A 15640-nucleotide genomic window follows, 5' to 3' on the forward strand; every position below is an offset into this window, starting at 1 on the left:
CATTTTTAGCATGAAAGCAGGGTGGTTCCCCCCGCCCCCCATCTTCTCGTATTTCCCATTAAAACAAAGAAATTCAACAAAAAAGCAAACAAAGAAATTCAGAGATTTGGCTACAGCAGCAATTGAAATGCATCAAAAAGTGGCTACTACAATACAGTTTTATTAATGAATGATCTACATTGGTTCCAGCTGTGTCCATGTGATTAGGCCTTCACCAGGCAGCCATGGGTATTTCCCTATTGCTTTTATTTGATTTCCAAGAATGTGTCATCTGTTACATCAGCCCCTGCCAATATGCCCCCTGTAAAAGTGTTTTGTTTTCTTTTTCCTTCCAAATTTCTGAAGCATAAGTTGAATACCCACACATATCCCTGCCGAAATATTGTTTCTAGTGAATAGTGGCCTAGGTTTCTATGCCTGGTGTTGCATACCAAAATTCCAGAATATAAATTAAAGTAAATGTTTATTAAGTTTATCAGTAAATGCTCAGAAGTGTGGTTGCCTGGTAATGCTAAAGATAGACTATTTTCGCTTTTACGTTTCCATCTTAATATTTTATTACAGTGGTATAATGTGTTATAGAGGTGGACAAGCTTGCAGATTGAAATGGGGATCGTCCAGATTGTTCCCTTCCCTGGACCATATGGTATAGTTCTAAAAGCCTTTTGTACGCTGTCTGTTCAGTTTATTGTAAACTCAATCTTTAGTGCACCTAAAAAGATAACCAAATAAAAATGGGCCTCAGAAAAAGGACTTGATATCATGTAAGGGTCTAGAAATACTTGTTTTAAAGGAGATAACTGCAGATGAAATTGAAGTTGAGATGATATAAACAAAGGAGACTTGTCATTCTCTGAATATGCTTTTGAGTTCATATGGATTGACCAGGATTGCCTTTGAATGCTGGTTTTAAAATGAAGGAATTTATGTTCTCTGACTATACTTATTATCCTTATTTATTTTATTCTTGCAGTCTCATGAAGAAGAGAATATAGCTTTTATCTGTTTTACAGAGGAAGCTTCTACCTAGGAACAGTGCCAAAAATATATATAAGCCCCAGGTTTTATGAATATATAGGGTTTTTTTTTTTTTTTAAATTGATTTCGGTGAGAATTTAGGGCTAAAACTTTCAATTATTTCACCCTTTAACTGTTACCTCTACTCAGATTATTGAAAACTTTCTAATTCCTTTCCCCCACCCCCAACTTGACCTATTATGGTTCCATAATTCTATTTTAGGAAAATGGGATAAGAGATTGCTTATCCCATATGCTAAGACTCTTTAAAAGCTGGGAATGAGATGATTTCTCCTGACTCTCACTCCCCTTCCCTCTAAAGTAAGCTACTGTTAGAGAGGAGCATTAGACATTATCCATTGCTTTTTGGCACAAGAGATTTGAAGCTGAAATTCTACCAAATGAGGGGAAAAAAAAAGGAGAGCCTGTGAAGAGCACGATTCTTTACTCTATCATTACCCTGAACCACTGAAAGGGTAACTGAGAGGAACTCAAATGTTATTGGAATGTGTAATTTTCCTTTGAATGGCCACAGTGAAATATATTTGAACAAAAAAGGCAGAAAAAGTATATGTGGCTTATGGAGTGATGGTGATTGAAATGAATGAATCTTTCCAGCACTCTAAGATAGAAACTATTCCAAGAATGGTACACATTCAAAATGTGTCCAACAGAAACTTATACAGACTATTACCTTAAGGAGCTTACTAGAGAGAAGTGGAATAGCATAATAATTTAATAATGGTAGTGGTAAATTGGACCCCAAATATATTTGGGATATATATTTTTTTAAGTTTGAAAAATTTTTAAAAACGGAGAAACTGATTTCGGTTTGCAGAGGAAGTCTTTCCTATTAAAAAAAATACTGTTATCTTGTGGTCTTTCATTTATTCAGAAGCTGCTTTCTAAAGTGCTCGCACAATTGAAAGCATAGTTTACACTGTGAAATAAACTAGGTTCCTTGTTCCTTCTCTCTTTTCATTTTCCTTCCTTACTCCGTTCCTAATCTTTGGCTATTTGATTCTATGTGTATATTGCATTTGTGAATGATATATATACCACACCATAAAAAATATTACTTTATAGATTTGAGGATCAGTTAAGAAGGGAAATAAAAATCTTGTAATGACTATGCAACAAATAGATTTCTGTGGAAGAATTAGAACATGCTTATTTACATAATCCACATTACTGAAAATTGTAGGACAATTGTAGAAATGTAAATTCAAAATTGTTTTTATTTCTTCTAGCTGGGAAGAACTAGATCATAGCATAAGCTGAGGAAGGGGGAGCCATAGATAGTTTAACTCAAATCCTTCCTCTTTGCTGCAGCTTCCTTTTTAATGGTAAAAATGCCTCTGGCTCCAGAGAGTAGAAAATCTTACTGACTCTGACTGAAATGAGGAAGGGTTTTATTTGTCTCATAAGAAGTCTGGAGGCAGTTAATTCACAGATAGCTGATGCCATCAGGGACCCAGGTAGCATCTCGTTTTCCCACATCCTTAGCATGTAACTTGCCTTTTATTACACAAATGACTTTTGTTCCTCCAGAAATTGTGCTTACCTTCAAGCAGGAAGAAAAGTGAAGGATTCTCAGAAGCGCTTTCCTCATGGGGAGCCGCCTCTTTTTTTTTTTTTTTTTTAAGAAAGGGATGTCTAAGAAAAAAGAAAGAAAGAAAGGGATGTCTGCTCATGGGGGACATCTCCTTGGCCAAAAGTCTGTCACATAAGTACTTCTAGAATGAGATAAAAAGTTTTTAGCCATCTTGTTTCTATTTTGGAGGAAGACAGGGAAAAGGAGAATGGGAATGAAGGTTGAGTGAGCTCTCCGAGTTCTCTGCCATAATTCTCAATTCTTTTGTATGATGAGTTGCTTGGACCTTTGAACTTTCTGGGTACTTGGTGTATATAGTAACTTGTTGGTTCCCTTTTGATATAAGTACATATGTTTTGGTTTTGTAATGTTATTTCTGTGTCTGACAACAGGAACTGTAACTGGGTCACCTTGGTGTCTTTACACTCACCACAGTGCCTAGATGTGGGTCTTCACTCAACACTTGTTGAATGAATGGATGGATGAGTATTAGGAAACATATTATATTTGTAATATTATTGGTGTAAATCATTTATGCCTATAAGGGATATAGTGATAGTTTTAATTTGTGAGGGGTTGTGGACTACATTTTATTGATTTGTCTGTTACTGCTAAGGGAAAATCAAAGTTGCAAAGTTGTTTTGAGTGGAAGGTGCTTAGTTACAAAGGTTATAGGAGAATCCTCAAAATGACTTAGTACCAGTGCTTTTGCTGGAGTACATTATTCCATGAGTAAATAAAAATATAATTTCCTTTTAACCCTTTGCATAGACTATTGTTTAAACAAGGATATCTTGCATTTGTCATATATTAAGATCTCAGTTTTTGAAGAAGTAAGCGATTTGAACTTATCAATATGGTAGGAAATTTGATAACTTACATTATTGATGTTGATTTACAGGAAGGAGTTGTTACAGCCTTGGTAGCCTCATGGCAAAGAGCCTACTGTGTCACATCTTATCCTAGGTGGCATTTTAATTAATGGTTTTAATTCTTAGAGTGACAGCTTCATATTTTTTTAATCCACATACAAATAGTAATGTACAATTGAAGAATATGTCTAAAAGAAACACTAAGAAGTCATCTTTACATCTGCTTGCTTTGCTTAATCTGTCTTAGAGGAAAGCAGGCTACCTCTTCGTTCAAAATCTGCAGAAGAAATGGCTGAGTGTAACTTGATAGGGTGAATCAGTGCCTCACAACTTGTCCAATGTCTAACTGAAATTCCTTTTGTTGTATTTCCGTTCTGTTTCTGTTATTTTGGCCTCAGAGGACAAAGAAATCAACTATCCACTGTCTCCCATGCAACATTCCCTATATAGCACCATTTTAATAAATTCCTCCCTTTTCATTCATCATGGCAGGGTTGCTGGTACCTTAATTACTAAAACAACCTGTGCATGGATAGAACTTATCTCAAAGCAGGGAATGTATTCAAGTATCTGGAACTTAAATTTTCTATCTGAGCAGTTTATAGTCACTGAAAATAAAGGAAGCCCTTTTAACATTCAGAAGCAGTTCTGGAGAGAGTTCCTACATAATCACAATTTAGGCAAGATAGTTTCCTAGATTTGGACTCAGAATTGGGTACTGATTGTCTGTTTTGGCCTTTAAGCTGCTCTTTTGGTCCTACTTTTGGGGCCAATGCTTTGCGCTTAAAAAAGCGTGTTCAGCCCTTTTTCACCTTTATATTCTCAGTGATCACTATAGTATCTGGCACTTAACAGGACCTAAAACTTTGTTAAATGAATTGTTTTAGTATCCCTTGGTAATGCTTCCTAATACAGGTACCTTTAGGCTTTACATTTCCCCATTCCTCTTTATTTTTCTGCCTGATGAGCACCCATAGTTAATTTTGTGTTGTCTTTATCTTCTTATTCAATAATATCTGCTATGGTTCATAACTTACTTGAATAGTTAAATACAGTGGTAATGCCTGGACAATTCAGTTTATGATGCTGCTCTAATTTTTATCTAGAAATCTCTTTTTTCCCTTTCTCATAAAGTGAGAACTTATTGTAGCCTATGGAGGAGAATTCAAGAGTATGTTAGTTGAGTGCCTATTGTGTGTAAGGCACTTTGCTGGATAATGAATAGATATAAACATAAGTTGTGCATAGACTTTGCTGCCAAGGAATTGAAATCTGGTTGACCAGACACATATATACGGTGTAACTGTTGTCCAGGTGGGATTGTGGTAACTGCTCTAATTGGGGTATAAGCCAAGTTTGGTGGTACCACAGAGGAAGGAGTAATTGCTTCTGACTGGCTGAATATAGGTGAGCAATTGACTTAAGCTTTTGCAGATGAGATGTAATTTGAATGGAGTCTTGAACTATGTGTAGGAATTTGACAGGTGGTAAAAGTGAATGGGTTCTAGGAAGAACGCACTAACAGTGCTTGGAGGTGGAAATGTGTATGGAATGTTCTAAAAATTGTGTTCAGGTAATGGTGTGTCTGTGAGAGTGACAGGAATCGAAGCTGAAAGGGAGCTTGGCACCAAATTGTCAAGGGTCTTATGTCTTGCTAAGGATTATTTTCTCTTTCTTCTGTAGAAAAAATCAGAGGTGTTTGAGTGGAGGGCTGACATTAAGTTTCAGAAAAATGGAAACATTAAATGTAGCGGCAGGGAGGGAGGACAGTCAGAAGCTGATGCCTACTTGAGGTTGAAGAAGATGAGGGAGGCTGGCGGCTCAAGGGCTTGGAAGAAAGACCTGATATCAGGGGTCTGGGGTGAGTCAGCCAAAAGCACTGTGGGTTGTTGATTTGTCGAGTTGTACAGCAGTATCCTGGCTCCCAATAGAGGGCATTTTCAGTTTTGAGCCTCCTTTCCACCTACATCATTTTGGAATACTCTAGAACATGCCACCTGTCCTCACACCTGGGAGATCAAGTATTTCAGCCTGAATTTGAGAAGAAAGTAAAAGGAGGAAAAAAAGGGTTGAATGGTTGTTAAGGGAGCCAAGAATTATCTGCACATTTCTTCAACTCCTCTTTAGAGTGGGGGTCTTGGCCCTTAGTACTTTCTTTCTGGGCTCTTGGTTCATCGTCTTGAAGTAGAACTTGATTTTGGTCTCTCTTTGAGACCCAGCTGAAATGTTTTATAACATTTATCACTCTGTATTGTAATTATATCCAGGTCTGAGGCCAGAAACGATATTTGGGTCATCTTGATATCAAAAACACTTAGCATAACTTTTATTTTTTTTAATTTTTTTTATTTTTTTTTTTTAATTTTTTTTTCAACGTTTTTTATTTATTTTTGGGACAGAGAGAGACAGAGCATGAACGGGGGAGGGGCAGAGAGAGAGGGAGACACAGAATCAGAAACAGGCTCCAGGCTCCGAGCCATCAGCCCAGAGCCTGACGCGGGGCTCGAACTCACGGACCGCGAGATCGTGACCTGGCTGAAGTCGGACGCTTAACCGGCTGCGCCACCCAGGCGCCCCTAGCATAACTTTTAGAATGCAGTCATTCAGTGAATGCTGAATAAAGCACATTTGTTTATGCTTTCCAGTCACACAGACCTTCTTACTCTCCGTACATGCCAAGCATGTTCCATCTCAGGATCTTGCTGTGCCTGCTGCCCGGAAGGCTTTAGATCCAGATCTTTTTAGCAACCCCCACTCTTATGGTTTCTGTTTAGATGCCATTTCATCGGGGAGGTGTCCTCTGACAACCCAATATAAAATACCACCCTTTCCCAGCCCCAGGCCTCGGCAACCGGATCCTTCATTACCTTGTGCTTTTTTTTTTTTTTTTTTCAATAGCACCTGTACCCTCTGAGCTACATTTACTTGATGATTGTCTTTTTACTCCAATTAGAAAGCAATTTCCTGTGATAACAGGAACATTTGTTTTGTCACCTAATTTACCCACAACACCTGGAACAATGCTGGGCGCATAGTGGGCACAATAAATATTTGCTAAAGGAATGAATGAATGGTAAAGATCAGACTGAAAAGGATAATAAACACAAGTGTGCCAGTTTGTTTACAGCTTCATGCAAGCAATGGTATTGTTGTTATAACTTTTATAATATCAAATCATTAGTATTGCTCTCAGAAAACAAAAACAAATTCTGTTTTCTATAGATTGCGCCTGTGAAATCTAATTATGGATTAGTTTTTGTTTTAAAAATATTTGAATGCCAAGCATATCCAGTCAGAAAACACTTTTATTATCCATGCCAGCTTAATTTTTAAGGCAGTGAAATGGAAGACTGTCATTTCAGCAAGCAACTTATTTTCATTTGTGAGAATGGAATATTTTGAATATTCTAATTGATTTTTGAGGGTGATTTTACAAGAAAATAATCCTAGTTTCTGTACATTGTACATTTGCCTTTAAGACAGAAAAAACCTAGAAACAGGCATGGAAATTATTTTCCCAGAAAGTTGAGCGCTTACAGCTTCCTGATCAATGTCAGGAGGAGGGGTCAGTCAGTTCCAACATAAAAGGTAAATCTTGAGACACTGAAAACTTTAAAGATTTGGTTTAAAAAATTATTTTATATGTATATTTAAAGTTTGGAAAGAGATCCTAGACTGCCAGTCATGAGCCCAAGCCTCTATTTTATTGTATTTTACTGCAAATTCACTTGGATATTTTTCCAGAAATCTTAAGTCTGTAATTTGGCTGTAAAAAAGTTGGTTATCAAATCAATATTATTATATGGCTTTTAGTGTCATAAGAATTCCCTTTTGGAAACCCATAAAAACTCATTTTTTCTCACCATAAACTTTATCTGTCACTTTTCTGTAAGGTCAGAGTACTAATGCTGGAGGTGATCTGCTCTGGGACAGAGAGTCAACATAGTGGTCATAAAGTTAAAAAATGCCACATGGTGCTTTCCTGAGATTAGGGTTTCTTTTTCATATCAAGTCGGTGCTAATTTTAAAATATGGAAAGTTACAGGTTGATCACTATATTCTTAGTGTCCCTTTAAAAATAGACAAAATGATAAGCTTGGCCCTCATTTTCGCAGTTTCATATTTTTATTAGTACTTTTGTGTTTTGTGGAGGTTAATTCTTAATTATTTGTATACTTCTAATGGCAGGTTTTTTTTTTCTTTTTCCTTCTAGATTTCTAAGCTAAAATTTTCAGGATAGATGGTTTTAAAGATGAACTATGATGAAATTGTTGCACTGGAAAACAATTCCAGGAATAATACTTTCTTATTATTTGAAATATGTTTCATGTTTTCATAGCATTTAAATTGTAAAAAGTACTAGGACCTGGGGGTTCCATTTAAAACCATTTCTCTACTAAGTCTGAGTTGCTGTTGGGTTAATGTATATTGAGTATCCATTCAACTATTGCATGTATATAAATATAGGAAAAATATGAGTGATTATGAAAGGAGGCAGTCTTTTAAAATTGCAAGACTGTGTCTGTAGTAGTTGACTATGCAATCAGTCCCTCCTTTAACGTGTTTAACACATATGGATGATTACTCAATAGCATGTTGCTGCTTTTTTAATACATTTTGGAAATTAAGTGTGAAACTAGAAGTTCTTTTCAATTTTATGCACCTTTATTAAATATTTCCCCCTTAGTTCAAGACACAAATCTAATTATTTAAGGCACAGATTAATTTTGACACTTTACTTGAACTTTAAAACTCTGAGTCTGTACTATATCTGTCCCTATTCAAAACCGTAAGTGCCAAATAGTATTTTAGTTTCTAATATTCTCTGTCAGAGTGCAGCTTCACATTCCTTACCGATAAATAAAGATCTTGATCTGTTTACAATTATTTAATAATTCAAGTACTTTCAAAAATCGACTGAGTATTACTTTTATTTCACACATTAGACAAGCAGTATTTCCAAAACCAAATTAATAGTGTTTATGAATAGCTGTAGCCCCATTAGTTTAACTCTTGCTGATTTGATTTTTAATAAGTTTCTTTATAGCAATAGTAATAGAATAATTTGAAAACCGCTGGCAAGCTCCTGGAGGGGAGTAAGCCTTCAGTAATTGGGAAGTAGTTTGTTATTTCAAACAATTTGGCCTCCTTCCTAAAGTTAGAAAAAATTTATAGTTTCTTTTAATTGCAAGTTGAAATATATTCAGTGAAGATAACTTGAAGAATAAAATAAAACACAAAGAGAAATTCAAAACGGCTCATACTTCTACCATAAATGATTATTTATGCCTACCTGTGTTCACGTGTATTCTCTCTTGTGTTTCTATGTCATTTCATCATATATTTTTATATATTCATAACTTGCAATCATGCAATGGTAGAAACATTTTTCCATGTTCTTTTTATTATGATTTTTGATCATTAATCATTTAATTATGAAATTTCTTTTTGTTGGATATTTTCATTGCTTGCAATTTGAGACAAAGACTTCAGTAAAGATTCTTCATAATTTCCAGTGTTAATTCTCAGAAGAAGTGGTACTGTTGAATCCAAAGATCGCAGTTTTCAAGATTTTTATATTACGTTCAGATGTGATAAGACATTTTAATACTTTAAAGCAGATACAGCCTTAGGCATTGGTAGAGTATGTAGCAGCCTTCCGGCCTTGAGAAGTGTCTTTTTTTTTTTTTTTTTTAAGTTTCTTTATTTATTTTGAGAGAGACAGAGACAGCACAAATGGGGCAGGGGCAGAGAGAGAAAGGGAGATGGAGAAGCCCAAGCAGGCTCTGCACTGTCAGCTTGGAGCCTGATGTGGGGCTCAAACTCATAAAACAGTGAGATCGTGACCTGCGCCAAAACCAAGAGTCGGATGCTTAACCAAGACTGAGCCACCCAGGTGCCTCGAGAAGTGTCTTTTTAATTCACGAACAATTCTTATCCATTCTGCAGATGGCTGAAATTTTGCCATCACCTGTTGTCCCCTTGTAACATACAAGTACTCTTGGGAGATGTAACACATTGTGCCTGGCAGACGTTTACTCTGAACAATGTGCAGGAGGTTATCCAATATCTTCAATTTAATTCTGGCAAGTATAGTTTGGACACAAGGCAGGAGAAAGGGACGTTAAAACATTGAGCAAGAGGAATGATGAGGGTGAACAATATTTTTTTAACTTCAATTCTGCTAAGATCAGTTGAACAACTGCTATATGAAGTGCAAGAGAGTATATACCTAGTTTTATGAGTTTTAAGTTACAGTCTCTCTCTACAGTGATTCAGGCTGTTTGTTAACTGCAAATGCTAATTAATCCAGTAGAGAGTCGTATGGTCCCAGATATGGTGCATATACATGCCGGATAGAGATGCAAGGGGGAATTAATTAACTCCTAAGCAACTTTACTCTGTCTGAACACTCTGTTTGCAAAATGTGAAATTACTTCCTTAAGAGGTGATGAGGATGCAGAGTATGGCTTTGGGTAGTTGGCAAAGAATATTCTGTACTGTAGGGTCTCAGCTTCATTAGACAAAATATTTATGTCATTGGAATGTCTCCTTGAAAAACCAGCTGATAAAGAGATAATAGTGACAGACAAGGCCACTAAATAGATAAAAGTCATAGTGCTTGCTCCAATCAGGAAACTTTGAGCTGTTGTTACTTATCTTTTAGTCAGTGGAAACTTGTGTGTCAGATGATAGGGGCAAGCCTGTGCTTCCTCTGTAGAAAGACCTATAGTAGACCTTCTAGAAATTATACACTGTTGTCTCTGTATGCCTATTCTTTACTCAACAGTCTCAATCCTAAATATTTTCAGGATTTAGAAATTCCAGTCTATTATTATCAGACTGACTCTTTTTCTTATAATAGTGGGTAGCTAATAATATGCCCCTTGTGATACTTAAAAATAGTGATACAGCTCTCATTACCACATCTCTTAGCCCCAGATTTACTCAGCCCTGGTCTAAACTGGGTTTCTGGGCTTTTTAAAATTTATCATTAACGATCTCTAGAATCTATCCAGTTTTTCCAGTGTTGGCTTCTTAAACCATGAGCAAATGCCTTAGACCACTGGCAAATCAAAAGATTCTTCTCAAGGATATGGCAGCTAGAAAAGATCTGCTGTAGTACATAAATAGAAGAAAATATACTTTTAACTAGTCCTACCTCTAATAAGTAAATTACAATAATTAGGTGGAACTTTGGAGGTGAGAGAAGTGTCACTAAACATTTTAATTGATACATCTTTAAAGCATACTTTTATTGATTTGGACCTTAAAGGACATTAGAGTTTATCTCCTTTATTTATTTACTTACTTATTTATAAATAGATTCTGATACTGACCTCACCTCACATTTCCCAAGACCATTTAAATAAGTCTGTCACTGCAGGGTGACTTTCACTAATATAAAGTGAATATTAAAGGTGTCTAACATTCAGGCCTCTATGGAAATTTCTTTTTCTTTTTCCATGTGTCTACCTGATATTCTTTTGCGTCCTGAGCTGTTAGGATTTTGTATTTCTTGCAAGTTGATTTCTCTCACTGATAAATAGATTGAGTTGTGAGATTATGTCCTTTTCATTTTTTCTCTGGAAGTGAGTAAATCCAGAACTTTATACTTGGTGACATTTGTTTCAACCCATCAAGGGAATGCCACCCATGTTTGCTTGGGTTGCAGTACTTCAAATAGGACGTTGAGAATGTTTGTGTGTTAGAGTAACTCTGCTATTTCTGTTTCAAAATTAACTGAAAATGTGATATGTGCCTCCCACTTGGAGAGGGAAACTTCTCAACAATTTTTTATTTAGTTAAGATGGATTAAGTTCTTAAAAGATGTTAGAGCGAGACTCTCTAGCGCCAGTATAGTTAAGAATCTGTTAGTCATTTTATTTTAAACTCATTTGGTATGTATATTTATAATTATCTTACACAATCCAAGTCTGAGTTAAAATTTGTCATAGAAGCCAATGTAGGGTAACAAGATAATGCTTCTGACCAAGAAAGAAATGCCAGTCTAATGATTAAACCAATTGAATCCTTCTAGGTCGTAGACTTGACTGTCCTTGTGTTAAATATTCTTCTGGAGTCTAGAAAGGTCAGAGAGAATAGATGCCCATGGCATGAAACTTGGCTTCTAAATCCCTGGGTAGGGCTGCTGGGGCAGAACTATTTTTCCTTAGAATGAGGTGTGACATTTTGAATACAATAAGATGCCACCTGTTATATTTTAGGTGGTGATAGAATGTGTGCGTCAAGTTCTCTCTGTAAGTAGTAATTAGTGGTAGGAAGGGGTGATTATTTGTAGTTGATAATAATAAAGGTCTTGGATGAGTTCAGAAGAAATTGTCAAGGCAATCGCTAAAGAGTTTTATGGTTTATTGACTCAAAGAGAGTGTTGAACACTTTCTGTTTGCTAAGTGCTGACATATAGTGGTAAGCAAGCAGACCTGGTCACTGTCCTTTTGGAACTTAATATCCAGTAGGGGATACAGATATTATGTGGTCACTCGTATAAATACATCCTACAAGTGTTAAGTACAAAGAAGTACTACAGATTGTTATATCGGGGAGACTCAGACTTTGTCTGATGGTGACAGAAGTAAATTATGAAATAAACTGAACTCATCTATATGGCTGACCTCTTCGCCTCCTGTTTCAAACCCTCCTGTCCTGTGAATCTCGGATATTGTCTTCCTTCCTCGTCATTAAGGTCTACTGCCCTATCAAAAAGGCCTTAGTCTGGAGCTGGGGCATGAAGGATAAAAGTTGTGGGATTAGGGAAAGGATGATTATGCAGGACTCTGGAAGGAGTTATAAGAGATTAAAACAAAAGTTTTGTGTTTTATCACTCTAACTATATGGTATTCTATATAACCATGTTGTGTGGTTTATAGCACTGATATCCTAGATGTACAAATTATTGGGAGTTACGATTAAATATAATATGTGATACATATATTTATCATCTTATACTGACATTTATATTTCACACACATATAAAAACATACTGCAATATATATCATTTACATATAATTCTTAAACATTGATTTTTAATCCCCAAACTCCAAAGACTAGAAAATGGATGCACCTTTTACTTACATCCTACCAGATACCTGCAATGAAGTATAATGGGGAAGATAAATGACCATGGGGTCAGAAGACCTGGACTTAACCCCTTGCTCTGTCCCTTACTCTGTGATGCTCAATACTCTCCATTTCTTTTTCTATAAAAGAAAAGCTGTTGGTCAATGGCTCCCGCATTCCTTCCACCTAGGATTCTGTGGATTCTTGACTCTCCTACTTAGGTATCCATATATGAATGGGTCAGATAATCTAATTTTCTCCCACTGGACTGATTTGCAGCCCATTTCAGGAAGGTGGAAGCCTTGGAGAAATGCCATCCTGAGAAAGCAAATACATTATTCATCTTGTCAGACTTTTATAAAATGAATAGTTGATGGCAGAAAGTATTTAAAAATGCCTTTTTTTCCCTTCCCCATTAAATAAAAGTATAATTACTCAATGTGAAATGGGATCTCTAGATTTACGGTGAGGGAATTGGCTTCTCATCCTGCTTCCACTGCTAGTATTCAACTAAGATGATGATAGACCAAGCAGATTAAAAAACTGCAGGTGATTTTCAACATTCACGGATCTCACAGATACTCATTCTTTTAGACCATGAAACTTGGGTTGGCCCAGAATGCAATCACTTGTGGTGTTTCTACCATTTCTTTTATCATTGTTACTTCTCTTGTATAAGTAGAATAAGATAAACTCGTATCTACATGAAAAGAAATCTAATAAATTCTCATTTCTATGACAGTACGGAAAGAGAATCAGTATTTGGAAGAGAATATAGTGTGTTTTGCTATACTCGCTGCTTGATTTAGTTTAGCCGAAATTTAAGGCTAGTTCCTGAGGTGAACATGAAGAGTCTGATGGCAAAGGGAGAAAGGTGTGAAATCACAGAAGTGTTAATTAACTAGGAGAGTGTGAGCGCTCGGTAAGGCAACAAGGCAGGGTCTGGGTAAGTGGGGGAAGAGAGATCCCAGTGGAGAGGGAGAAGCAGGGCTGTGGTGAAGAGAAAGGAAAGGCCAGGAAAGCAAGGTGAGCAGTGCCACATTTAGGGCCTTGGACTTTATCCATTGGTGACAGAGACGTTGATGTTTTTTTAGCATGTCACCTCATGATCAGATTTGCATTTTGGAATATTACCTGTAGCTGGAATACGGAGAATGGTGTGATGGGAACCAGATGATGTGGCAGCATGAAGGCCTAGTTAGAAGGGCAATGGAATAGTTCAAATGAGCGATGAGATGATTTTCTAGTGTGAAAGTTTCTACTCATTCATAAATACACTGCCACATTTTAAAATGTCGGCAAATTGAAAATATTTTTAGTATTCAGGAGAACTAATTCATTACTACTTTTATAGTTTGAAATGTTTTGTGAACTTAATAGCAATGGAAAACTGAAAGAGGATTAGGATTTTATTTGTCAGTGATATTAAACCAGTAAACATCTCACAAAAAATTTCATAGTTACAGCTTTGTTGTGCAATGTGGAATATAACTTCACAAAAATGTAAGGTAGTGAATTTGTAATATATACACATCTCTTTATTTGTGGAACTTATGCATATTTGAAAACAAGTGAATGATGTCCTAGTGTCAGTACGAATAAGCAGTTGTTGAATTTGCCTTTAATACAGTTATAACCAAGACTTTGTATTCATTCAAGTCATGGAATAAGTGACTGACAGTTCTAAACAGAAAGTTACAATCCCAAATTGAGAAAGAATGAAGATATTTGTTAGGGAAAATTACATAGCCATATATGCATATCAGATTGTAATTTTTAAAGAGTACATATAGAAGATCATAGCAAATGAAAAAATTGGAAAAGTGCACTTGAAAATTACTTCAAATTGTGTCACAAATAAGGTGGCTTGTAAGTCTTCTTACCAAATCTTGGTTTTGGTGCATAAATCCTTAGTTCTTCATGACCACAACAGGAAACTAAAGTTGGAGCTGAAGAAATTGGAACACTCATAGCACTGTGGGACAATGGATGAATACAGTGGGACATCATTTTCAGCATGAACCCAAGATTTTTATTTTTAATGCTGCTATTTAAGTACACACAGTAGTACACAAGTTATGATAAATGTTGGGTTGTATGCCCGTTATCAAATAATGGAGTAATGATCAGTTTCCATCATGCATTATCTTTAATTCACACTAATGTTCAGGAATCTCATTCATTCCTTACTGTTAGCCAAACTTTCTTTAATTGTGTAGAATATTGCCAGGGCCTACAGTTTTAGGATTGTAAGGTTTTTACGCTGCATTTAATACCAGATTGTCTTTTAGTATTCAGAGATTACATTGAGGTTCTAGGAGATAGGATGGATTTGCTATGCCTGATTTTTATGAAAAGCTTTTCAAAAATAACTTTTTGTAGGATCTGCTTACTTCTGTTCCCCCCCCCCCCACTCTACCCCTCCATATGATACTTTATTGTAGTGTAATACTTTGAGGACACTCTTTTTAGCAAAATGTATTTTTACTATATATTCACCCTTATTAGGTTCTGTTAGGGGAATTGGTAGTGACAGGTTTCAAAGCAGAAATCTTTTTATGCTTATTTTTTAGTATATAATAAGATAATTTCAGGTACATTTTAACAACCGGGGTTTCCCTGATGAATCATTAAAATAAGTGAGTGGGCTGGAAGGTAATACTAACTTTTCTCAGTACTGCCCTATTTTACCCTGCTGGGTTATTGTGGCTTTTTAAATAGAAGCCTGCGTGTTGGAGTTGGTGGGTGGAGGTGCAGAAGGGACAGGGTCAGTAAGAAAATACCAGGTAAACCTCTGATGACCTATTGGGAAGTCCTACTCAAATTTTATTTTCCCCAACTTACGGCATTTAGTGTTTCACTTCACTGGTTTCTGCCCTGCCAAACTGAACTTTTAAAAATATTGTGTATAGCCAAATAGAAAATATATTTGGAGCAACTGATTGAAGTGTAAGGTACCAAGCCATGTGTGGATTAGCCTGTGGAATCGATTTCTCATGTGTGTGGGATTCAAACCGTTAAACCATCATCACTGAAACCATACCTTCCTACAGCTAATAGCAGTAAGGTGTCTGTG

At 36.2% G+C, this 15640-nt stretch overlaps 1 protein-coding gene across 16 annotated transcripts in view; it reads left to right on the forward strand.

The window, feature by feature from the left end:
• GTDC1 (glycosyltransferase like domain containing 1) overlaps positions 1-15640 on the forward strand; it is a 396458-nt gene that overhangs the window by 104786 nt on the left and 276032 nt on the right. The gene's annotated exons all lie outside the window — the stretch shown is intronic.

Source organism: Panthera pardus, unplaced genomic scaffold (genome assembly GCF_024362965.1).
Source record: "Panthera pardus isolate Hobbes unplaced genomic scaffold, ASM2436296v1 HiC_scaffold_10, whole genome shotgun sequence".
Taxonomy (NCBI): Eukaryota; Metazoa; Chordata; class Mammalia; order Carnivora; family Felidae; genus Panthera; species Panthera pardus.